Genomic DNA, 27305 nt, shown 5'->3' on the forward strand with positions numbered 1-27305 from the left:
TCTGCTGCGTATTATTGAATGAGATGTGCACAGCAAATAAAGGAAACGGCATGACATGTATTTAATACAGAAATACAATAGACAGTTCAACTAGTGAATGGTCCATGTTAAAGGCTCGAGTAAAGGACCTTGCAAGTACAAAGAGAGGAATATACTAGATATGGCTTTCTTGACAGAAACACAAATTAATACATTTTATAAATACAGAGACCATGGAATAGGCTTCTATTTGGATTCTGCTGAGGGGCCACCATTTTGTTAGACTGCAGTTGTGACATGTAGCTTGAGATCCAGTTTAGATTATTTGACATAATCAAATTGCTGACACAGTAATATTTTAACTGTTAGTAGGAAAGTGCCCCTTATGGCATGGTCCACCCCCACCCCCAAAACGTTTAGCCTGATCTCTGATGTTAACGTAACTGAATGTGTGCTGGGATCCTGCTAACCAGGCCCCAGCACTTGTGCTCTTTCCCTAAATTGTACCATTACTTCCACAACTGGCACACATCTGCACACAGCTAAGTCCCTTGTAAAAGGTAACAGTAGTACCAAGGGCCCTATGGCCAGAGAGGTCCTCTAAGGGCTGCAGCATGTATTATGCCATCCTAAGGGACCCCTCGCCAAAACACATGCATGCTGCCATTGCAGATTGTGTGTGCTGGTGTAGAGAAAAAGGTAAAGTTGACAGGGCACCCCTACCTGGGTGCCATGCCTACAAAACATTGCCTGTGGCATAGGTAAGTCACCCCTCTAGCAAGCCTTATAGCCCTAAGGCAGGGGGCACTATACCATAGGTGTAGGCACAGCTGCATGAGTAATTTGCCCCTACAGTGTCTAAGTCCATTCTTAGACATTGTAAATGCAGTGAAGCCACATTGAGTACATGGGCTGGGTCTACGAACTCCACAGCTCCATGATGGCTTTACTGAATGCTGAGAAGTATGGTATCAAACTTCTCAGCTCAATAGACCCACACTGATGCCAGAGTTGGATTTATTGAAAAATGTACATAGAGGGCATTTTAGAGATGATCCCTGAAATTCAACCAACTCTCTAGTGTGTGGCTGATCGGTCTCTGCCAGCCTGCCACCACCAGGCAAGTTTCTGACCCCCATGAGTTGAGAGCCTTTGTGTTCTTAGAGTCAGAGACAAAGCCTGCTCTGGGTGAAGGTGCTTCACACCTCCCCCTGCAGGAACAGCAACACCTGGCAGTAAGCCTCAAAGGCTCCAGCCTTTTGTTATGCTGACCCAGGCCACTCCAGCCAATAGAGCTGCCCGCCCCGGACCAAGCCCCACTTTTTGGCGGCAGCTGCAGCAGGAAAATTAGTAAACAAGAGAAGGAGTGTCCACTCTACCTGGGACCCCCCACTCCCCAAACCCCACAGGGTGCTCAGAGCTGAGTTGAACCTCTCTCTTCAGAATCCTCCATCTTGTTTTGGAGGAGGATAGCCAATAGGGTTAGGAATGTGCCCCACTCCACAAAGAGAGTGGGCAAAGGAAGGGTGTAGTCACCCTAAGGGTCAGTAGCCATTGGCTACTGCCCTATGACACCCAGTAACACCCCTAAATCTATTATTTAGGGGCATCCCCGAACGTTACTCTTCAGATTCCTGGCAACCTAAAGAAGAAGAAGAGCCACCCCAGCAGTGAAGACTTCAGGCGACAACAGGCTCGGTCCCAGCCCTACCGGCCGGCCTGCAGCTTCAAGACTCCTACTACAAAAGACAACTTATTCTTCAGGACCAGCAACCACTACAACCCCTCAGAGGGCTGTCTGCCTTCCCTAAGGACCAAGAACTGCAGAGGACAGCGGCCCTGTCCAACAAGGACTCCAGAACCCTATAGATCTGCAGGTTCTGCCCACTCTGCATATGATGCCCACATCCCAAGTGCAGGTGGCCCCCCCCAGTGATTCCGACCTTGTATCCACCGTGGGTTGTCTCCTCCTGGCCCACACGACGACGCCTGCAGCATGAATCCAGAGGCCCCCCGTGACCGGCTCCTGGAAGATTTTGCGACGTAAAAAGTTACCCCTGCAACCGCTGCTCCCTGGCCTTGGGGATCCCAGCCGTTGGTCCTCTGATATCCAGTGCCATCCCAACTTACCTGCCCAGCCACTGGTCTCCTTCAAACAACTCACTGGACCAAGCCTGAAGCCTTTGTGAACCCCCAGATCTTCACTGAATTTCACTGGGTGCCCGAATATGTGTTTGCAACCTGCACCTGCCGCTGAGGGTGTATGTTTGGTGCTGACCTGTGGCCCCTCCAGTGCTGAGCTAAACCCCCGGGGTCTATGCTCTGAAGACACGGCTACTTACCTACAAACCGCTTTCTTTCGAAGTGCCCCCAGTCTCCATTGGTTTCCATATGGCTCCCAACACCAACGTTGACCTCTGCACCCTGCTGGCCCGGTGTTGCTGGTGGTGCACTCTTGGTGTCCCCTTGAACCCTGCCCTGTGGACACCTAAACCCCCGAAGACTGGAACCGTAATTTGAGTACTTACCTACAAACTGTTCTTGCATTTTTCCTCCCCTAGGACTGCATTGCCTTCAATGATTTTTGCACTGTCTACTTTTGCTTTTGAAAGGTGATGCTTACTTAAACATATATTTACTGTCGTTTTATAACCAAAGTGCAATTTATACTTGAAAGTGATACATTCTGGAAACTGTACTTACCTGCAACAAAGATCCTTTTGATTCTAGAAATAAAGTAACAAAGTTTTTTGATACATAAACTTTGGGCTGGAGTTAGTCATTGAGAGTGTGCCTCATTTCTTGACTGTGTGTGAGAGCGACAAATGCTTAGCACTTCCTCTGATAAACCTAACTGCTCGCCCACACTACCACAAAAGATAGCACTAATGTTATCTAGTTTGGCCTTTGTATAGCCTCTGGGGATCCACTGGACTCTGTACACACTATACCTTACTTTAGTATAGTATATATAGAGCCGGCTTCCTACACTGTTGACTTATTTTTGCCATATGAAGTGCTTGCTAATCTGCCATTAGCACAGTGCTATTCACTAATTGCCCTTGCACATTCATTTCTTTCACTTTGCTTTCATGGTAACTAGTTTCATTTACAATTGTATTTGTTAATTAAGGAAAGATGTGCCCACAGGGTTTTTCAAACATGTAATAAAAAATTGCCTTTTTAGAGGTACCTACTACTCAATATTCTGCTGTATATGCCTTTTAAGTTCACCACAATGCAAACTTAATTTTCTAACTCCTTTCCAGAATACATTGAGAGTACAGCCTAAAGCTGTTAAAATAGTCAGTAAAGGGGTTCTACTCCTAGCTTCGATGCTGTTGTATTTTCTTTCCAGGCATCCCGGGGATAACACACAACTATTACCAAACACTTTCTCTAACAAAAATCCAGACCTATCTGTGTTGTCAATGTGTGCTCCTGCATGGTGTGGCTTTGGTGCCCACAGTGCACGGAAACCCCTCACAATGTTTATCTTACTACGTCCCTATATTAATATGCTGTTTTTCTAGCTATTGTTTCTTCTTTCCTTTCTTGTCACTTCTTCTCTCTCTCTCCCTCCCTCTTCCACCAATTCATTTCAGAGATTCGGGTTTGGGGTAGGGACAAAGAGCTGCAGCCATTTATTTTTGGATGGTGAAGCCTCACATAGTGCTGCCAAATGTAGGAAGCAGCAGATCTGAAATCAGCAATCAATGCTTTTTCCTGAATAATATGGCATCTGTTCTTGCTACCTCCTGCTGCACCATGATTTTTCACTGTACACTTGTTTTGAATGACTGGAACTTGCAGTACAGTGCCTGTTCTAATTCCCCTGTCAAGTCAACAGTTGTCATGTTATGTTATAATGTAAATGTAATGGGCATTTAAGATGAAGCTTCATGGCGCAGGGGGTCAACAGATGCTGAAATGTTCCGCAGATTGAGCTGCATAGCCCCATCCTACAATTCACTCATACATGCCTTGTAATGGGTGGCAGACAAAGAGAAACGTCTTGTAGGACAACAGAATGTGTGCCAGGAAGAGGCTGCTGCTCTACACTGAACAGCTCTTCCAGGGAAAGAGGAAGCTGCATTCTGCTGCCATATCAAAGCCCAACAGCACCAGTACAGGAAAGAAGACGGTATCCTTTCTCCAGTAGAAATAAAAGGCAATAATGTGTGGGAAAGCAGGCAAGTAACAGGTTAACTTGGAACTAGCAATGTTGTGCTTACTGGAAACACTAACTGGAAACTGGAAACAATAAATGAATTGGAAAGTGGCAAAATGTGACCTATAGGAAACTGGTGGTCGTGTGATGACTAGGAAATTGTAGCAAACACACAAATACTATTTTCATTGTGATCTTCTGATCCTCTGCTCAAAAACAAGTGGCCAGACACCCAAGAATAATGAGGTCTGCAACATACTAGCATATTCATGAAGGCTAGTGTTCAAACATTTTAATGTCAAGGTAGCCTCCCCCTTTGAAAAAAAGTATTTGGCCAACCCCCAAATGAGATTTACTTCTCGAGGTGGTTGACGGAAAATGGCATTCAGAGATTAATTTGTGACCTGCAGGTTAGATAGATGTCGAAGTAGAGTGTTCACCTCACTAAGCCAATTTTTCTAGAAACGCTGTGACAATAAGGAGATGAGTGGAGAGGATTCGGCCACAACCAGGATACTATAGGACAGCTAGAGATCCAGTAATGGAGAGTGGGGTACCGCAGCTGCGGGCCCTGGATGGAGGCCCTCTATTATTGCCAACACTTCAAGGCCTCCTGAAGACAAGTCATGCTTGCCTTGGTCAGATGGCCGGTGACTACATGCTTCACCCTCACCACATGTAAGGTGGATCCTCAAAGGCCTATGGGCACAATCTATGTTGGTAAACAGTCAGCTGCTCCACTTTGCTCGTAGAGACAAGTGTCATACTCCAGGACACAGATTCAATATATCACTGACCTCCTCCTACATACAGCATGAACCCAAAGACTCCCCTCTGTGAAGGGATCCAACTAGAACCATGGGAAAGCCCAAAGAACATAAAGGGAGGGACAGCACCAAGATGGTGAACCCGCAATGGAGTGGGGCAGTATCAGATTGCACCCAAACAGCACGCCAAGTGCAACGCTCAAAGAGCAAACTAGCAAGTTTGAGGTCATCCTACAAGCAGTCTTGGACATAAAACCCACACTGGAGTCGAGGTGGTGGCGGTGGGACTTGGGCAGCTGCAGGGAGAACATAAAAAACAGGCAGACTATGTGGTGGTCAATAAGTTCACACTCACAACTGTCTGTCCCACAATAAGAGAAATGCAGGCCCAACCCAATATGTTACGAGAGGAAGTGGATTACATGAAAATCAAAGTCGACCATGCTGAGAGGTGCTCTCAGAGGAACAACATGTGCATGGTGGATCTATCTGAGCGAACGAAGGAATCCAGTATGGACCTATACCTTGAGGAATGGATAGCACACAGAGTCCTGGTAGGCAAGCAATCAACTTTTTTCTTTATTGAGAGGGTGCAATGGTCCTGGGACGAATGCCTCCTCTGGGCCCCCGCCATGACCAGTGGTGGTGCAGCTCGTAAACTGCCGGGGCAGGGATCACATACTACAAGCCTCACAAAGTAAAGGGCCATGGATATCCGGAAATTGTGTCATGTACATCTTCCCCGACTACAAAATAGTAGCCCAACGGCGGCAAGGTAATTCCTGGAAGGTAAACAGCGGTTATGCCAGATGAACTTACGATACTCCTTAATGTTTCCAGCTAAGTTGTGTGTACTAGATGGCGAGACTACCAGATATTTTACGACACCAACAGAGGCTTGGGTCTGGTTGGAGTCGACATGAGTGACAAGGTCGAGTGACCAAGAGGGTGCGGAGACAGATTGGCAACAGGGAAATGTGACCAACAATCCTCACAAAAGGTCCAGGAACATACCAACTATGGAATAGGCCACTTGGAAATGTGCCAAGGTGGTTGAAGCTCTGGAAGTGGAACACACAGTCTGCTGACTGGAACACGGCGGGATGACACAGCGGTCCAAATTGAAACGGACAATGACGACATCAGCAATGCTATGGCACTCTTGAGACAACTCCGGACTTCACACACATGACTGTAGATGACATTATCTGATGGGTATGCATTGCTAGGAGGTCCCAACCTCAGTGCGAGGTGCTGAGATCATTAAACACTGGCCAGGGGAGATTGCTTGGGGCAAGGCATTAAAGGACCTTGTTTGTCACTGGAGGCCCTGAAATGAGAAACTAGGTCACGTAGATGTTGGGTGGGGTGACACACAAGAGGGGATGCAAGAATTCTAGTTAAGGGCATGGACACCCTCCCACTGTATCTGAGAAGGACCATTTTCACATACAACTGTTCTGTGTACACACTGTGGTGGGGCAAGGTAGCTACTGCCAGGGTTGGGGATTTGGGAATTGTTTATTTTTACATTATGAGCCAGGCTTATCTACTGTAAAATGCAAGATGAGCTGTTTGTTGGGGGCAAAGGGAGTGGGGTGGAGAAATGGGAGTCCTACTTTATCATACATCCTGAACCACACAGCCGTACTAGTGGAACTACTGCTTCCTGGTACACAGTTCTCACTTGGAATGTCAGGGTTATTACCAATCTAAGAAATGATAATGGATTCTAAAGCTCTGGAATTAGTGAAACAACAAAAGCTCTGGCAGGAGACAATGGTAAGCAGAATGCACTCAGGATATGGCCAGAAAGTATTTCTATGGTTGGCTCCTGGAGTTCCGTTTACCCTTTGATCTAGTAAGGTGGCCCGTAGGGCAAGTATGTAGTAGTGGAATGGGAGCTGGAGCTATATATGCACCTAACACTGGAATATCCATGTTTCTTTCTGCTCTGATTCCCAGAGCTATTGGTCAATACAAAAGCACCATGCATCTGGGGAAGGGATTTTAGCAGTGTGCCAGATGTTTAGTGGGATCGCTTCACTTCCCCGTTAGTGGGTACACAAGCCACATTGGCGGCAAGGGACTTCCAGCAACTGATGCAAGACATGAGAGTGAATGATCAGTGGTGCTCCCTATACCCTGAGGCCAAGAACATTCTTTTTACTCAGGGCTGCATGCACTCCACATGAGGACAGATTTACTCTATTGTACCTTAGTCACTGTAACAGGGTGATCGACACAAAATACTTAGGCCGAACCGTGTCTGATCAATGTCCACTCAAGCTTCAGTTGGGCCGCACATGACCACGGGAACCCAGATGGAGAATGCAGCTGGACGTGCTTAACAACATGGTCTTCCAATCCACAAACAAACAGAAAGGTATTTTAAGGGGAACAAGGGTATCACGATGGACACTGGGGTAGAGTTGGATGCCTTCAAGGTGGTACTCTGCGGCCTCTGTATTAAAACTACCTATGGAGTTAAACATAAACTCCACAGGGAACTGGCAACAAGGGAACAAAGAACAGGCACACTCAAGCTATACAGGTCTTCAAACATGCTCAGGGCGCACAGAGGCTAGCGCAACAAATGACAGCATACAGAGACACAATGTAGACTATGTCAGTTGGAATACTGAGACTGGGTTCCAAATTTTTTTTTTCAGCTTTTAGTTTTGATTGCAATCAAGAAAATAATGTCCAGTGGGATGTCCATATATCATGGCTGTTTACTGTTGCCAGAATAAACATTTGGATCATCCATCTTCTCGTGGATTTGAACAGTTTTTGTCCATTACATCTAACTTCTGTTTTTTATTAGGTGCTCCCTGTGCGGTCCCCATATGGTGACTGCTCCTATACCTTTTGAAAACTTTTATGTTCAGAAAGATCCATTTGATTTAAATGCTCCCTGTGCCTGTGGCCTCTATTCCAAGATGGCGACCACTACCACAAGCAAGCACAGGTCATCTTTACACTAGGAGGAGCCTCGCACAGCACCCGGAAGCTGGGTTACAAAATGGCTCTGGTCTTCCAGATAGTTATTTACCACGGACTCTGGAAGCAGGGTAGGATTCCCTCTGTGCCTGCACTGAAAACTACACACATGACCATGTTCCTGGGATACTTTTATGTCAGAACTTCGATACTTTTACATCAGAATGGAGTAGCCCTGACCTCCCTGGTCTGACCACCACTCCCCGCAGCCTGCCTAGCGCCACAGCCTGGTGCCTAGTCACCAAGCCCCGTGACCTCAGGTGCAGTCCAAGGTCACCCGGTTTCTTGCCCCTTGAGCTGCTATTGTTGGGATCTGTTTAGCATTGTACCATTGTCGTTGTTGTATTTGTCAGTGTTTATTTTCACTCAGTATCGGCATTCTGTGGTTATTATTGTGAGTTTAGTTGTTTGAAACTTAGTTCCTTGTTCCACATGTTGCGCTCGTCCCTGCCCTTCCTGCCATTTTTTACTGCTGCTGCTCCCTGCCTCTCCGACAGCCCCGCCCCCTCCCAGGACTACTTATGCAGGCCGCTGTGCGGTCCCAGTGAGTAGCCCTGACCTCCTTGATCTGTGCGCTGCTCCCGCAGCCTCTGCCTAGCATCAGAGTCTGGTGCCTAGTCCCCAAGCCCCTTGACCTCAGGTCCGGTCTCGCAGACACTCTGGTGCTGGTTTCTTGCGCTGGTATTGTTGGGATCTGTTTACCATTGTACCACTGTTATTGTTGTATTCGTCACGGTTTATTTTCGCTCAGTATCGTCATTCTGTGGGTATTACTGTGAGCTTGGCTTGGCTGTTTGGAACCTAGTTCCTTTTTCACTTTCCACAGCCCATTCCCAGGACTACTTATGCAAGTCAAGCAGCTGAGGCACGCAGCGGGTGTGCCGCTGGTGCGCCAAAGGCAAGCCAATCTGCGCCTGTCTGTGCTTGGACCGCGCACAGCGACAGAACCCTGGCCTTCCCCCCCACACTCCACTGCTACACTGTCAAGGAACTCTGGGCCATTGACGTCACAACAACAGCTGCTTCACAGCCTTCCCTCGATCAACCAAAGGACCCTTCACCTGCCACTACTGCAGCTTCTTGTGCTGCACAGCACCACCGACCCACACCGGCTCCCACAAGCATGAGGCTACGCACAACCATGCACTACTCCAATGCATCCTGCTCAACACCCGTTCCCTCTGCAAATACGCCATAGAAATTTGGGACATTATCACCACATTCTCCCCCGATGTAGCCTTCATCTCCGAAACGTGGCTCGACCCCACTGTGAAGCCCGACAATGCCACTGCCACTCCTACTGGCTACAAGATGATACACAGAGACTACGCAAACAAACAAGGGGGAGGCATCGCCATAATCTTCCATTAGATGCACCAACACAACCCCACGCCCTTCAAGGAACACCTCAACTTCCGACTACAAATCAGCACCATGACTAGAATAAGATGCACCCTTACCTGCAGACCACTGAGACCCCGACCAGCCTTCTGCGATGCCATTTCCAACCTCATCACTCCCCTGGCCATCGACTCCCACCACTACGTCCAGCTTGGCGATATTAATTTCAACATTGACGACCACAACAACACCAACACCACCTCAACAACATCAGCCTCACCCAACTAGTCACCAAACCCACGCTCAGAGCCGGACACACACTCAACGCCATCTTCAGTTACCAAGACACAATGGACCAAATCCCTTTGCACTATACAACCTGAAAGCTCTATAGACCTCAACCAGGCTGTCTGGAATTTCGCCACCAAATGCGCTGACGGAGTTGCCCTACTGAACCAGGCAAAACCAAAAAGGCCTCGAAACAAGCCAGCTGATACACCCCAGACCTCAGAACCACCAAGCACAACTTCAAGCGACTCGAGAAGCAATGGCAAGCTACCAAGAAACCATCCAACAGAGCCATTCCTACAAAGCACTGCAGCTAACCACATGAAGGAACTATTCAAGATCGTCAAGGAATTCACCAACCCTCCAGCCACAGAGAACACAATACTCCCCTCCCAAAAACTCTGGAACTCCCTCTTGGACTACTACCACAGCAAGATAGTCACGATCTACAACAACTTCGACCCCAAACCCACCACCCCAACCTCGACAACTTCAAGCAACCAGCAACTGCCAGGCATACACTACCCAGGTGGTCAGCACTCACTGCACAGGCCACCTCTACTATCATGTAATCCATCCACTCCGGGACACCCACCGATCCTTGCTACCCCCATCTCTTCAACTTTGGAGCCAACACAATAAGCACAGTGCTCACCAGCATCCTCAACACCTCCATCTCCACACCAAGCTTTCCAGACAGCTAGAAATACGTGGAGTTCAGACCCCTCCTGAAAAACTCTTCAGCCAATCCTAAACTACCTCAAAAACTAGTAATGGATCCCTATTAACACCAGAAAGACTGTCACACAGGTCTTCATCACCAGCCACCCAGACTAGGGCAATGCTCTCTACGCTGGAATCTCCATCCAACTCCTCAAAACACTCCAGAACATACAGAACACCGCAGCCAGACTCATCCTGGACCTCCAAAAACAGACGCACATCAGTCCCCCACCCTCCTAAGAGACCTCCACTGCCTCCCCATCCAGAAGAAATGCCAGTTCAAGATACTCATGCACGTCTACAAAACTCTTCACAATCAAGAACTATCCTAAATCAACCACCGACTGAACTTCCACCTGCCCGCAAGACACCTGTGCTCTGCCTCACTCACCCAGATGCCCTAGCAGCGACAGCGTGGGCTTTACAAATGATGACTGATTGATTGATAGAACTCCCGCTAATAAAGGTTAAATATATATTTTTTGCATTGTCTACATAGTTTGGGTGAGTAGTTGTTGCTCTGGGTTCACCTGAAGGGACCCTCACTAGGTGACCAATTTGGTATGCTTTTCCAGATTTTTCATGTTTATGTGCATATATATTTGGCATGGATATTCTACACTATACTCCTTCTGAGAATGTCCATGAGGGGATCCCGTTCATGTGTGCTGCATGGAGTATGCGCACTGGCATGTACTTATCCTGCATAAGTATTTTGTTTACATATTTCTTTGCATAAGTGTATTTGTATTGCTTTGGTTTCTTTTCCTTTGTTTAGAGGTCAAGGGGCACCATGCAATTTTGATTTTTTTTACGGTTAATTGGCTCATGAGAACCTTAAACATTTAGTAGATTAGGGTTCACTACTGATCCTGATGAAATGCCTAGACCCGTGTGGCAATTGGGGGCCTTAAACATGTTAACCCTATCGAACATAATCTTAATTACGCCACTTTTCGTTCAGTTGAGGCCAGGGTGAGATAAAAAGGTCCCCAACAAAGTGCCTGAGTTTATGGAAGCCCGACGGGTACTGCTGTGCCCACCCAGCGAGGTGCAGGCCCCATGGTAAAGCATGTCGCCTAAGTGGGCGAGGACTTTCACATCCTGAAAATAAGGATTCCGTAAGACCTGTGGTTATTGATGTACCTATGAATAAGTCCACACCTTGGTCTTAGAGCGGAACAACAAACTGTTTGGTGATATAAAGTGATAGTTTAGGAAGGAAATGTGCTGGACCACGTTAAACCTTCCTCTCCCTTTGCCTCTATTGTGGTGGATACTGGGTCACACAGCAACATGTAGAAGGAGAGAAGGTGGGGAGTTTACTGGCTTGGCTATTGTGCACTCACAAACCTCATACGAAAATAGTCACGATGAACAAATAGGTCAAAGCAGTGATCGCATACTCCTTCCACATTCTCAGAATGCTTCTCCAGATCTTCAAATGGCTCCCCCCACACACAAGGGGCAAAACAACCGGACTATATGGGCTCCTTGTAGAGTTTTATGCATGAAAAAGTGCGGTACCTCTTATGACAGTTTGTAAACAATTTAGTTTCTGTAAATAACAAATACGTTTATAACTTTTTATAGATCAAACACTCAATTCCTTGTGATTCATCTACCAAATCCCATCACTAATTATTGTGCAAAGTATCATATTGATCGTATAATGTTTGTCATCCTGTACATATTCTTTAATATTGTGGCAAGCCCAACGGCACACCCCACATCCACCACATTTGTAGAAACCCGGTGTTGTAATAGATAACCAAGTCCTATCTACTTCAATAGTGGTGAAACTTGGACTCAAAAGATTACGTAAATTCCTACCTTTTCTAAATGTCGTTAAGATTCTCTCAGGAATAAAGTCTTAATGAGGAATCATGTGACAGGATCCCCCAATGCTTAGACATAAATTTTATCATTAACAAGGATGCATCATTATAGTCTGTAATAAATCTAACTTTTTTGTCATGTTCCATTCTTTTGATGGGGCCTTTGTTTTTTAAAGTTCCTCTTCTGTCAAGTTTTTTAGCTCTGATCTGTGCTTTTTTTACCACTTTTTTAGAGTACCCTCGTGCCAGAAATCTCTTGCTCATATCGTCCACCTGACTTAAAAATTCCTCCTCCATACTACAATTACGCCGGGCCCTTACTAGTTCAGCAAAAGGAATAGATGTTATTTGATGTCTGGGGTGAGCACTCTCAGCATGAAGTATAGAGTTACAGGAAGTCGTTTTACGAAAAAGTCTACTCTGGATTTTATTGTCAGCAATATATATTTCTACGTCCAAGAATTCAATGCTAGCTGCACTGAAATGATATGTAAATTGTACATTCATAGCATTAGAGTTTAGAAAGGTACAAAATTCAATTAATTTCTGTTCGCCACCGGTCCAAATTAAAAAACAATCATCAATATACCGTCCCCAGTACAGGATGTAAGTTTGCCACTGGGTAGACAGTGGGCCCCAAACCCATTTGTGCTCAAACCACCCCATGAAAAGATTCGCATAAGAGGGGGAGAATTTGGAGCCCATTGCCACGCCTTGTTTTTGTCGGTACCAGTCTCTATTGAATAAAAAGACATTGTTTGTTAGAATTACATTAATCATGTCCATTATCATCAATGTGTGTTCCCATAAACTTGCTGATCTTTTGTTAAGAAAAAACTGAACAGCCTCTTGTCCCAGCTCATGATTGATACAAGTATATAAGGCCACTACGTCCAGTGTAACTAATAGCATATTGCTATCCCATTCCAAATCATTTATGATGCTCAAAATGTGTGTGGTGTCCTTAATAAAAGACGGAAGATTACACACCATTGGTTTAAAAAAAACATCAACATATTCAGAGAGCCTCTCAGTAGGTCCTGATATACCTGATACAATTGGTCTACCCGGGGGAAAGGGTAGATTCTTGTGTACCTTTGGTAAAGTATAAAGACATGGGTATCTAGGATGATCCACCTTCAAGTATAGAAATTCATCTTTGCTAAGTAACCCTTGGTCTCTCCAGACAGATAGCTTTCTATTAATAGTATATATTAGATTTGGAATGGGATTGCCAGTGATCTTCTCATAGCACATAGTGTCATTTAATTGTGATAAGATCTCATTGTCGTAATCTAACTTGTCCATGAGAACCACATTACCACCCTTATCAGCCTGTCTAATAATAATGTCCTTGTTTTGTTTAAGCATTTTAAGTGCTGTTAGTTCTTCAGAATTCAAGTTTTGTTTACTTGTATATCTATATTTATTCTTAATCAAGTGTTTGTCAAAATCATTACAGACCAAGTCAAAAAACTTATCAAAGGGGTTCAGAGCCCAAAATCTTGGAGTCCAGCCAGATTTGTTTTTCAACCCACTTGACATGCTCCTATTTGGGTCGATTTCTAATTCATGTAGGATTTTAGAAAACACATCTGGGTCCTGATCTCTCTCAGCTATGGATACAATAACTGCAGTATCACGAACATCCTCAATTGAAAGAGTACTTAAAGAAACAGTAGTTGTGTCATCTAAAGGATTATCCATGGGATGTAGTTGAAAAAACCTTTTAAGTTTGAGTTTCCGGACAAATTTAAATAGGTCTATTTTGGATCTACAGGGATCACCGAAGTTACTTGGACAGAAGTTGAGTCCCTTGGTTAAAAGGCTCAACGCTCCTAAATTTAAATCCATTTTAGAGAGATTGATTACCCCTATAGAGGAGGATTCTTCACAGTCTAAGTTTTCTTGTTCCTTGATCTCGTCTGGACTCCGTCCATTTCTTTTGTTCTTTCTCCCTGTTCCTCTACTTCCTCTCCTTGTTTTCTTGTCCCTCTGTTTTGTATAAATTTGCCTCGTCTCATTCTCATGAGTTCTTGTAAAAAAGTATTCTCATGCAGAGTATCCTGACCAGAAGTCAACGTACCCGCTGCCCCTTCTGTTTCACTATCACTCGTCAAGGAAGTGCTATTTGATGTCGTATCCGAAACATTAGACATACTTGATTTACTGGATATTGGATTAGTATGTATCAGATGGTCATATTTACTAGAAAAAGTAAAAACTCTTCCTGTCATATAATCTTTTTCGTCTCATTTGAGTTTACGAGCCTTTCTCTGTGTGATGTCTTCTTGGAATCTAAGTAGGACCTCCTCTAGAATTTTATAATTTCTATCCGTAGCATCCTTTAAATTCAAGTCTTCAATCTCTTTTTCTAGCTCTTTGATTTCAGCTTGTAGCTTACTCACTTTCCTTTCTGCATTCGTAATTAAAATGTCCATGAGTCTCATTGAACTCGTTGTCAGTTCTTCATACCATAGAGCTAGTAGGTCAGAATCTAAGTCATCATAGGTAGGAAAAATCTGTGATCTTAACCCTCGGGGAATGCGATTTAATTTTTTGTATTGTTTGAGTGTGGTTCCATCCCACCATTTGGATAGCTCACTTTTTTTTTTTTTTTCCAGTCTCATAAATTTACTTTTTAAACCTTCATTTCGTACCTGTGATTTGTTATGACAAGTTTTCTGGAATGTATCACCTCTAGCAAGACTTTCAAATAGTTCTTCAGCTATCTTAGTCCTATCCATTTTACAAGTAAATGTATATTTAAGGTCCTGAAACGAGCAGCCCCCTAATTTCAAATAGACTTAATAATGGGGTGAGAAAGCTAGGAAACACAAGGCGCTCAAGATTCAAAAGGACCAAAGATCTCAAAAAAGAGGATGCCTGCACGAGGGTAATCACCCAACCCTCAAATTGGTTCCTAAGGAACCATGAAACTAATCATGAAAAAGTGCGGTACCTCTTATGACAGTTTGTAAACAATTTAGTTTCTGTAAATAACAATAACATTACCACCCTTATCAGGCTGTCTAATAATAATGTCCTTGTTTTGTTTAAGCATTTTAAGTGCTGTTAGTTCTTCAGAATTCAAGTTTTGTTTACTTGTATATCTATATTTATTCTTAATCAAGTGTTTGTCAAAATCATTACAGACCAAGTCAAAAAACTTATCAAAGGGGTTCAGAGCCCAAAATCTTGGAGTCCAGCCAGATTGGTTTTTCAACCCACTTGACATGCTCCTATTTGGGTCGATTTCTAATTCATGTAGGATTTTAGAAAACACATCTGGGTCCTGATCTCTCTCAGCTATGGATACAATAACTGCAGTATCACGTACATCCTCAATTGAAAGAGTACTTAAAGAAACAGTAGTTGTGTCATCTAAAGGATTATCCATGGGATGTAGTTCAAAAAACCTTTTAAGTTTGAGTTTCCGGACAAATTTAAATAGGTCTATTTTGGATCTACAGGGATCACCGAAGTTACTTGGACAGAAGTTGAGTCCCTTGGTTAAAAGGCTCAACTCTCCTAAATTTAAATCCATTTTAGAGAGATTGATTACCCCTATAGAGGAGGATTCTTCACAGTCTAAGTTTTGATAAAATTTATGTCTAAGCATTGGGGGATCCTGTCACATGATTCCTCATTAAAAGACTTTATTCCTGAGAGAATCTTAACGACATTTAGAAAAGGTAGGAATTTACGTAATCTTTTGAGTCCAAGTTTCACCACTATTGAAGTAGATAGGACTTGGTTATCTATTACAACACCGGGTTTCTACAAATGTGGTGGATGTGGGGTGTGCCGTTGGGCTTGCCACAATATTAAAGAATATGTACAGGATGACAAACATTATACGATCAATATGATACTTTGCACAATAATTAGTGATGGGATTTGGTAGATGAATCACAAGGAATTGAGTGTTTGATCTATAAAAAGTTATAAACGTATTTGTTATTTACAGAAACTAAATTGTTTACAAACTGTCATAAGAGGTACCACACTTTTTCATGATTAGTTTCATGGTTCCTTAGGAACCAATTTGAGGGTTGGGTGATTACCCTCGTGCAGGCATCCTCTTTTTTGAGATCTTTGGTCCTTTTGAATCTTGAGCGCCTTGTGTTTCCTAGCTTTCTCACCCCATTATTAAGTCCTTGTAGAGTTTTATGCAACACAGGCACCAGGACTTGCTTCCAGGCTCTTAAAGATGTAGTGAAGCGAAAAGGCTGTCTCCCATCCTCTCTGAGAGAGGCGCAGATAGTGGTACTCCTCAAATCACAACGGGACCCCTTGCTGGTGTCCTCCTGCCACACTCTTTTGTTATTTAATTTAGACTATAAAATACTGGGGAAAGCACTGGTGAACCGATTGTTACCCACAATGCAGATTCTGGTCCATCAAGACCAAAACTGTTTCATACTGGGGCAGAACACCTAATTAAATCTCTGAAGTTTATTTAGCATCCTGAACTGGGTGACACACCACCAGACAGAACACTGGATTGCATCTTTAAATATTGAAAAGCACACTAGGGTGAGAGTATTTAATGGAGGTACTTCTAGGGATAGGACTGGGAATGGAGTTTTGACGCTGGTTGCAGCTCCTTTACATGACCTCCACAGTGAGAGTGTGCACAGGTTAGACAACATTGGAAGTTGTACACATAGAGAGAGGCACTGGGCAAGGGTGTTCCCCCTATCATCTTTGCGCTGACCATGGAACCCATGACTTGCCTACTAAGAAACAAAAGCCCCAAGGTGGGGGATATTGCTAGACAGGGATTTGCACATAGTGTCTTTATGTGCCAATTATGCACTGATCTATCATTGTAACAAAACTATAAGAAATGGGAAAAGACCCCTAGTCATGGAAATGGTGCATGACTTTAGGGTTGTGTCAGGGTTAGAGGATTAACTGGGATAAGTCCTGTCTACCACCCCTAATCAAGATGCTGCAGGGGGTCCAACCAAACTTTCCTGCAGGAGGTTTGCGACAGGAACTTGTGACCTTTAAATCCGTAGCGGTCTATATCTTCTATGATGAAAGGGACCTGACTGATGGCAATTTGTAGAGGGCAATAGAGGCCATCGAACAGCCCTTGCTGTTTTGAAAGCCATTAAAATTATCGCCACTGGGGTGTATAATGATTGACAAGATGCTGATATTGCTCCAGCTATTGTAGTTCTTTGTGGCCATACCAGTGATATGGAAAAATCTGTTTCTTTAGGGAGATGCAATTGCTATTGATAGCCTTAATCTGGGGAGAGGCTGTAGCCAGGTGGCACTTAGAAAACTATATGCCCGCTCGAAAAGAGGGGCCTAATAGTTACTAATGATGAACTTTACTACACCACATCTCGGAGACAAAAGCTGTGCAATCGCATCTGGGGGGACAATCCATCATGCAATGACTGATGACCCATAGTGGCGGGCAGATGGAAGCCACTCTCTAATGACAATAGTCAAATGGAACTGGACGACATATGTTCAGAGAAAAGGGATCCCCTACCATACACACCAGAACTACTGTTGTGGTCCTTGCCAGAATCAGCTAGACGGGTAACACTAGACAATGTGGATGTGCACCAGTGGAGTGAGGCAGGCACGGTGGAATGGGGTGGAGGCGGGGACATGATTATGAACACAGGCCTGAAAACAATTCAAGAACTTTGAGATGAATACAATTTGAGTCCAGGCCAATTTCTAGTGTATAATGCACTGAGAAGAATTGCAGTATCCAATCAGCATTGGGAACGGAGGTACCAAATATCTCACTCTTACTCCAGACCCTCCTCTCACACCGCATTGCCAGACAGGCAATTAGGCATATGTATGCCACTCTATCACAGCAAGAGAGAGCATCACTGAGCGAACTGAAAAATTGGTGGGAAATGCGAATAAGCAGGGAGATACCGCCTAGTGACAGGGAGTGGGCACTACGTAATGTGAAATATATTTCCCAAAACTCCTGCTTGTGATACACACAGTGAACTACCTCCACCACACATATTTGACACCAAGGTGCATAAGGCGCATGTATCCAAGAACATGGACACAATGCCCAATATGCTCGATAATGGAAGCAGACGGCATGCACATGGTATGGCCATGTCCAGTGACAGAACAATTTTGGGAGGAGATAGTGAGGAATATTTCGGAACTCATGGGGTGGTTGTTCCCAGGAGGGATAGAGCAATGAGTGATGGGCATAGCTAAGCGTAACAAGAAAACTAAACATAGCTGTAGATTTATCAAACTCACAGTGATGCTGGCTAAGAGGCAATTACCAATGGCCTGGAAGGCAGCATTGGCCCCGAACATAAGGGAGCGGCTATGAGACCTGAGCAAGTAGACTGTGGAGGAAATAGATGCCTTATTGGATCTTCCAGTGCGGGAGGTACAGTAATAAGAAACACACCAGGACGCCATTCTAGAGAAAATCGAGGCCAAATCAAACATGAGATCTCGGTGCGCCCCCCCTCTATCCCCCCCAAGGATCTATTTAGAGGCATTTTCACTAACTGAGATTCCACCCTGAGGTTAAAGTAAGGGAATGCTTGCACAGCCTGCCAGATAACTGGCACAATCTTCAGAAACAGATCAAATTAGGGTCTTCCCCTCCCCATCCCTCCTGCCACCGCCCCCACCACGATTGGAATTTTGACTAGGGTGAACTCATACCTTCGAGGGCCCTAGGTGACACCTTGTAAACATGGTAAGTGAGGCCAGCTGAGTTATGGGTTCAATATACATGCTTTCCTATGTATTGTAGTTGAGTCCTACGACCACCATATACACTTGACTGGATAACACACAGCGAATGACTGTAACAAATCTTTGATCTGTATAATGGCGTTGCATTTAGCTGTGAGATGGGTCTGTCTCCCACACTGTATAACCACTGTTCATAAAATGATTAAAGAACTTTCATGAAAATAAAAGCTTATCTGTTGTAAATGTTCTGAAAAAATACAAGTGAGAATTTCGATGTGAAATTAAAAAAAAAAAACATTTCACAGACAATAATTAAAAGCATGCATAAATATTGGTAAAATGTTTAGTATTGTTCAAAAATGTTTGTTGATAATGCAGTGTTTACAAAAATATTCATGATGACTGCGTGGTTATCAGGAAAGGCTGTGCTGTGTTAATCTGTGGTGGGCACCTACATGTTTTCAACACAGCTCTAACCCTTCTCAATCTCCAGGTCTTCAATGCTATCTCCCAACCATTCATCATCCAATGCCTCCATGATACTGGAATACGTGGAACTGCACTTCAATGGATCAGCTCCTTCCTCACAGGCCACAAGCAAGCTGTCAGACTCGACCCCTACACCTCCTTAGCCTACAACTTAATCTGCAGAGTCCTCAAAGGTCATCTCTCAGTCCCATGCTTTCAACGTCAACATGGTCCCACTCTCCAGCATCGTCTGAGCCTGTGATCTCTTGATCATTTCTTACGCAGTTAACACCCAGCTCATGTTCTCCCTCTCCAGGTACACCTCTAGAAGCCAAACTAAATTCATCAAACTAAATTCATCAACTGCAAGTCAGAAATAGTCCTTTGGATAAAAACCAACAGTGTGACCCTCAATTTGGGTAAGACGGAGCTGGTAGAACTTCAGGAAAGGCACCTCACTCTGGTTCTCGGTCTGGCGACCCTCAGAATTAGACCTCTGTCGAGCAATGCCAGGAACCTATGGATGGTGATCAACATACAAAAATCAACGTCCAGCCAGGTCAATTCAATCCCCTTTTCCTGTTTCAACATTCTCAAACTGCTCAAGAAATTTTTCAAATGGTGTCGACTCAACACCCATTAAATCATTATCGGAGCCCCTATCACCAGCAAGCTGGGCTATGGTAACACATTTTAGGTCAGTATCGCCACACAACTCACCACGAGACTCCAGTCCATCCAGAACACAGGGCCAGACTCACATTAAACCTTCCACCCCTTACCCACATATCCTTGTATGTCAAAGGTCTCCATTAGTTCCCCTTTTTAAATTACTCACTCACACAACCAAGGACATGCCTACCTGAATTGCTACATCAGCTCCCACAACCTCACTAGACACCTTTGCTCTGCCAGCCTATGGCTGGTTCATGTCCCCCACATCCTATGAGCCTTAGTCGGTGGGCACACTTTTTTATACCTGGCTCCCAAAGTCTGGAATGACCTCCCCTTGCAGATTAGAGATGACAGCTCAGCCCTAGAATTCTGAAAAACACCGAAATTGTGCCCCTTTCCATAGGCCCCAGAGAGGGTGGCACACACTTCTTCAGGAGTCAATATACCCTCCAGGGTGACGTGCACATTACAAATACATATAACACAACATAACATGCTTGAATCATTAATTGTGGTTTACACACCTTCTGTGTGTTTGATATTTTATCGCAGATATCCTTCAAACAAAAATCATGTTCACTTTGAACCATTAATTGTGGTTCACACACCTTCTATGTTTTTGATATGTTTAGCACAAATACCTTTCAAACAAAAATCATGTTCAGTTCGAACTCAATTAATTTTGCTGCTTTGTCTGAACATGTTTAATACAATTTCTAGCACAAAGCAAAAATGTCACTACACTCAATGCATCTGTGATTGTGTGTGGCTCAGCCACAGAGTGTTCCAGAGAACCCAGCAGTGCTAGTCTTGTTATGCACCCTTCTTATGTCTTCTTCAGACCGCTTAAACATGCTGACAATCCACACTGATGCTGATTTTACGCTATTTTGAGAAGTGTTAAAGTGAAGTAGCATGTTTATCAATGTGTTTTCATTTAGTAAACTAGAAAAAACAAGCGCACACCTTAACTAACAAGATTCATGGATATGCTAAAACTATCCTTGCCTATGCCCTCCTCCCTTCTTTATCAGTGTCTCTGCCCTTCAGCCACAAGAATGCAGGCATTACACTTCCACTGTCTGGGAAGCTATTCTCACCCCAGTCTTGTACCATGTCACAACCAGTGGCATCCAAGATGGATCCCACTTCGCTTTCCAATTAATACTGTGAGCCAAACTTTAGGGTGAATATTATAATGAATCTGCTCCAGTGTTTGCAGGCTCTCCTTTTTGATGTTTCCTTTATTCACCCTGTATACTCCTTGAAGTTGATATGATCGTGAGGTTATTGCTGCTTCTGGACACAGCTTATACATCCCTATATATGCATTCAGCCAATAGTTTATGCTTCTTGCCTTTCAACTGATCAAACTTTCTTGTTAAAGCATTGGTCTACCAGTAACGTTTCAGGGGCTAAACTTTCCCCTTGATTCTAGTGCTTATCAAACTTAATAATATAGCATTATGCCACGTGTAAATAATGTTGTTTCTTTCTATTATTGTGCGTCCTAAAATTGAATATAATCTCAAAGAAAAGTCTTCTACCATGAAAACTGACCTTGACGTTAACGTTGCTTCTTGCTAATAAGAAAGAGGGACTGGGAGAGTTAAAGGTCCAGTATACGTGCTCCCTACATATAAGCCTATATAACAAAAAGTATACTGTTCCAAGGGTGTCTGCCTATGTTAATCATCACGGGCAATTAGTGTCATCAGGAGTACCCTCAAGCATCAATTACGATGCTGAGCATCATCATCGGGTTGACTCCTCGCCGGACCGGCACTGCAATATCCGACGGGCCACCACTCGAAAGTGGTAGGCTCTATGACCGAAAATGATGTTACTGATCAAGTAGAGTCAGTGAAATATGATAATGTGTGGTGATAAGAAAGGAGAGTAAACGGTGTATTAAAATTGGCTCTGAACACCAAAATGTCTTTAATACTATATGTAGGAGTCAGGCCAAGATTAAAAAATTGAATCAAGGAGTCTAAAGGGGAGTAATGTGCCCCACACTCCTTAACATAAAGTGAGGAAAGGAGGAGAACTGCTCAATCCTAACATTAAGGGGTCGACATGTTTCACGCCTAAATGGTCTGTTAAAGATCCAGCGGCGTTTCTTCAGGACCTTAGAAAAGATAACTTCTCCTTAAAGACAAATAACAATAAGTGCTGGAAGGTCACTTACAGTGTATGCATTAAATAGTCGCTGTCAGTCGTCTATTAGGTCGCCCATCCCATTTTGAGAAAGGGCCTCATGAGGACGCTAAAATCCCGACCAGAGACGGAACCGCTTTGGGAATGGTCGCTGGTCAGCACTGCACCTACCCTGGGGCGCGTCCTCTTTTCTTTCAAATAATCCACTCTCCCTTTCCATCCTCTGCATCCCTTCTCTAAGAACAGCCTACTCTAAGTCACATGCTTAATCTCTGTTATTGTATTTCTGCAAACTACCCACACCTCACCTCAAAGATCACAACCTCTCTTCTTAAAGTTATGCTCCTGCAGTTTAATCATAATTATTTTCCAGTAGCTCATCTATTAATACTATCAACCAGTTGTATTAATTCATATGTCCCCTTCCAAAAACACAAGACTAATCCCAATAACCACACTCACCCTGGGTTCCGAAGGAGCATGCTGCCTGGGCTCAAGCCCTTCAACACCCCCTTAGGCGTAGTAAGAACTAACAAAATGCAATTTCAGTACAATATGTAACTCTCCTAACATTCACCAAAATTAATGCCATAACACTCAGCATTCAGGCAGTCAACTGAAATTCATACAGACTGTATGATAATTGTATTATATTGCCTCTCACTCATATAATAAAATAGTGCTGCAGGGCATGTCTATCACCCAGTACTCTACCAATCCACAGTAATAAACCAATCATCACCAACTGACCAGGCATGGAATTACTGACGAGAACTGCCACAATGCTGGCCAAGGATAGGCTATAACAAAATATCTCATAATAGGCATCCAACTGCAATAATCAGCTAGGTGGACTATGATCATAAATACCATAAAGGGACCTGCAGAAAGGTTAAAAAAAAAATCAAACTACATGCCTCTCTTACACTTTTTCTTACTACTAATTGCTGCGTGGCAGAACAGGTTAACAACTCCTCGGTGATCATCACAGACTACATGGAAACTATTCCCACATGAGATCAAAACAAAGACAACAAACTACCCATACAGGCAAGCGCTTTAGAATCCCACATATGGGTAGGAGTGTTATACAAATATTGCAATACAATGCACTTAGTTCAAAGTTCAGGCTCATGCCAGCAATGACAGTTAATCTGGTTATATAAATCCTTTCTTCTCCACACTACTTGAATTCCATGTAATACAGAGTCAACAAGGAGGCCATGGTAAGCAAGGACCACCAGTGTCAGACTGGGCCACAAAAGAGGCCCATGCACCAAAATAAAAGTGTCTCTCATTAGTGAATTAGAAAACTAAACTAGTGCCCCATGTTTCCAAACTGGACAGTTTTAAATGTGTGAAGACACACTGTATACGTGTTTTGTAAGGTATGGAAGACTGCATGCGATTTGCGCCTTCTGCGGGCATTGTTAAAATATCAGGAACGTCCACGGTAAAAACCAGCCCAGCAGAAAATAAAACAGGCTCACAGCAGCCTGCCCACACACTAACCTGGCAGACCAGCCCATTGGGCACTGTCTGACCATGAGGACTACACAGCAAGGTGATCTCTGCGTGAGCATAATGGGCTGTCACTTGCCTTATATCTCCCCCTCCCAGAAGCAGGAATTTCTTCCAACACCGCTGGATCGTGGACACTCTAGGCAGATCTCCAGGCAGGAGGCTTCTCTCGATAACCGCAGTTTCAAACTCACTTTAGATCTGCCCATCGTGGAGCAATGCGCATACAAGGGAGAGGCAGTGATAATTTAATTAAACATTTTTTTTTAAATAAAACTTAACAAAATCAGAGTCCCACGAGGCGCAAACAACAGATTATCATCTAAAAGTATGACATTCTGACATTTCCATTCCGATTAAGACACCAAAGCTGCCAATTTCTAGCCTGTCAAATTTATTGGGTACTCGAGCTTTCCGAGAGAATGTGAATTAGCATGGTTACCGTCAAAAACATGGCTTAATCTTCTATATGTACTACCTGTACTTGTGTCTTTGGTGTTATCCTCGGGCTGTTGACACATTTCCTTTATGATTACATGTAAAATCGTTTTATGGATAACAAACACTTGATCTTCCGGGTCGCATGACAGCCAATCACAGCGCTGAAGATATTCCGGAAGTCGTCCAGTAGTGGGCGGTATTTTGTGATGTATACGGTGAGCTATGTTTGGAGCATTGTCGGCGCCCCACCCAATCCTACCGCGGTACAAGAAATCTGAGGCGCTCGTTGAGCCCTCATGCGCCCGTGTAAGTTTGTAAACACTATCTCGTGCTTCGCCCGTCGAGTTGACCGTGTGATCTCTTTCTCCTCAGAGTGGGACCGGGTGGGGACTGTCGGCGTTCTCGCCCAGTGTGTGGACAAGCATGCAGTCACTGAGCGCCATCTAGCGGCAGGAGAGTGAAACTGGGCTCAGGCCCGCCCGACTGTCATGTCATGATCGTGGTACGCCGTCCACCTACCTCCTAAATCCCAATGCTGTATTAACGTGCCTTGCCGGAGCCTTGCAGCTCGCCTTTTCCCAAGTACATCAACCAAAATAAAGCAGCTAGACGCGTGCAGCCGGAGGCTGGGTGACACAGGCAGCCAAATGAAAAATATCCTAGCTAACCTGAAGGAAAGTTTAAATTCAGTTAAGAACAAGGAGGCGAGGATTATGCATCTCTTCCTTTACTTTAATTAAACAGTATTTTCAAAGTTATTAAAGAAAAACACATAGCTGGATCAAATCTGTTTATTGATATTTTGGGTTAAAGAAAAAAAGGTACACAGCAGTATTCATAGAACCTTAGAGGCCGGCAGCGTTAATAGCAGTCCCTTCACATGTAATCTGATGAAGGTTTCTTCAGAGGGTCATGTTATAACCATTGTCACGTGCATTTTAGATACAAAATAGTCAACAAGAACGTGGTGAAAATTGAGCAACTCCTCCATACGGTTATGTCAAGAATCTCTCCAAATCCTACCCCCACAAGTATGTTAGCTACTTTGACTGGTCCCGGGTTGCTCTAGCTGTAATCGAGGACTTCCCTCAGCAGACGCAAGGTCTTTAAGTATGCAGGGCAAGTGATTTAATTGAATTCTGTAGCCAAGATTTCTATAAAGGCTTCCCATAATGTGGAAACTTCTGCTGCTCGCTGTTCCGCTGCCAGAGAAAGTTTCTCCATCCCCAGGATGAACCATAATTTGTGCAGCCACGATGTGTGGCTTGGAAATCTGTCTGGGCTAATATCGTCTGGTGCTCATGAGTCAGTATACATAGGCAATGTTTTGTCATATATTTCTGAAAATTAATAGGATTATTTCCAACATAATCCCCAATTACAGTATCACTGTCCAAATCCAAATAGTAGAATTAATTGATCTGTTGTTCCAAGTTTACTTGTTTTGATACTTGATCGATACACAGCCGTACTCGCGCTTCACGTTTTGACTCATTGGAAGGTGGATTGAAATAACTGATATCAGCAGATTTAACCCCTTCTGTGCCGCGGACGTAGTGGTTACGTCCCGCGGCACAGTGCTGCTGTGCCGAGGACGTAACCACTACGTCCTCGGCACACAGCCCAGAGGGAGCGCTCTCGCTCCCTCTGTGTGCTTCCCTCCCACCCCCCAAAGTCGGGGATGGAAGGGGAAGCCCTTCCCCTTCCACCCCGACCCCCCCACCCCCCCATAATGACGTCAGCGCGCGCATGACGTCAGCGCGCGATCGCGCGCTGACTTCATTATGGGATCCTCGCCGCTCAGGAAGCCATTTGCTTCCTGTGCGGCGACGAGAGAAGAGGTAAGAATCTCTTCCCGGTGGGTGGGGGGTTGGGCCTAAAGAGGCACCGGGGAAAAGGAAAGGCTTTTCCTTTTCCCCGGTGTCTCTTTGAGCATTCCTGCTGCCCGATCGCATTGCGATCGGGCAGCAGGAATGCCCACTAGACACCAGGGATTTTTTTTTGTTTTTGTTTACTTACCTGTTTCTGGCACGCGGGGAGCAGCCCCTTGGGCAAGGGTCGCTCCCCTTTGGGGGGCAATTAGTTACGGCCATTTCTGCCCCCTTTGGGGGCAGATCTGGCTACTTTTTAGCCAGATCTGCCCCCAAGGGGGGCAGAAAACACTAGATCACCAGGGATGTATATTGTTTTGTGCATTTATGTGTGGGGGGGTGCCCCCTTGGGCAAGGGGCGCCCCCCCCAAGGGGGCAGAGAACTGTTGGCTTGGTTTGTCGCAAAATGCGTGCAGGTTCCCGGTCCCATATGAATTTGAGTATCGCCGACTGTAGTGTAGTTAGGGTTTTAGGTGGCGGGGAAAGGGGGATTGTTTGAAATAAGTAGAGAATGTGTGGTAGGATTGTCATTTTTATTGCTGCTACTCTGCCTAATCATGAGAGTTTGTGTTTACTCCAGACCTCCAAGTCCTTCAATACGGCTTTGGAGAGGGCAGCATAGTTCCTGTGAGCTGTTTTTGTAGTTGTATTTGCTAGCTCAATGCCAAGGTACGGGACATGCGTTGACGTCCAAACGTAGGGGAGTTTTGAGCGTAACTCTGCTTCGTAAGTGGGGGGGTGTAGGAAGTTGGCTCTGTATATACTGTTTCAAAGTAAGAAATAGTGTGCACAGAGTCCAAGGGTTCCCCTTAGAGGTAAGATAGTGGGAAAAGTAGATAATTCTAATGCTCTATTTTGTGGTAGTGTGGTAGAGCAGTAGGCTTATCAGAGGGTAGTGTTAAGTTTTTGTTGTACACACAGAGGCAATAAATAAAGACTTACTCCAGGCCAACAGGTTTTTATATTGAAAAATATATTTTCTTAGTTTATTTTAAGAACCACAGGTTCAAGATTTACAGTTAAAACTTTAAATGTAAGGTACTTCACTTAGATACTTTAGGAACTTTGAATGAAAACAATATCATGTACAGTCTTTGTAAACATGGCAATAAGCTATTTTCAAAGTGGACACTGTGCAAAAATCAACAGTTCCTGGGGGAGGTAAGTAAAGGTTAGATTAGGAGGTAAGTAAAACACTTACAAGTCTCAGTTCTGGGGCATAGGCAGCCCACCATTGGGGGTTAAAAGCAACCCCAAAGTTACCACACCAGCAGCTCAGGGCTGGTCAGGTGCAGAGGTCAAAGAAGTGCCCAAAACACATAGGCGCCTATGGAGAGCA

At 44.4% G+C, this 27305-nt stretch overlaps 1 protein-coding gene across 2 annotated transcripts in view; it reads right to left on the reverse strand.

Moving 5' to 3' along the window:
* Nucleotides 1–24510, reverse strand: part of AP4B1 (adaptor related protein complex 4 subunit beta 1) — a 266201-nt gene extending 241691 nt beyond the window's left edge. The window contains exon 1 of one of the 2 annotated variants that reach the window (XM_069238727.1): nt 24133–24510. The gene's annotated coding sequence lies outside the window, so the exon portion shown is untranslated. The remainder of the gene's footprint in view (nt 1–24132) is intronic. The other variant, XM_069238728.1, reaches the window with a different exon arrangement.
* Between the last annotated feature and the right edge of the window lie 2795 nt (nt 24511–27305).

The sequence above is a fragment of the Pleurodeles waltl genome, chromosome 6 (genome assembly GCF_031143425.1).
Source record: "Pleurodeles waltl isolate 20211129_DDA chromosome 6, aPleWal1.hap1.20221129, whole genome shotgun sequence".
Lineage (NCBI taxonomy): Eukaryota > Metazoa > Chordata > Amphibia > Caudata > Salamandridae > Pleurodeles > Pleurodeles waltl.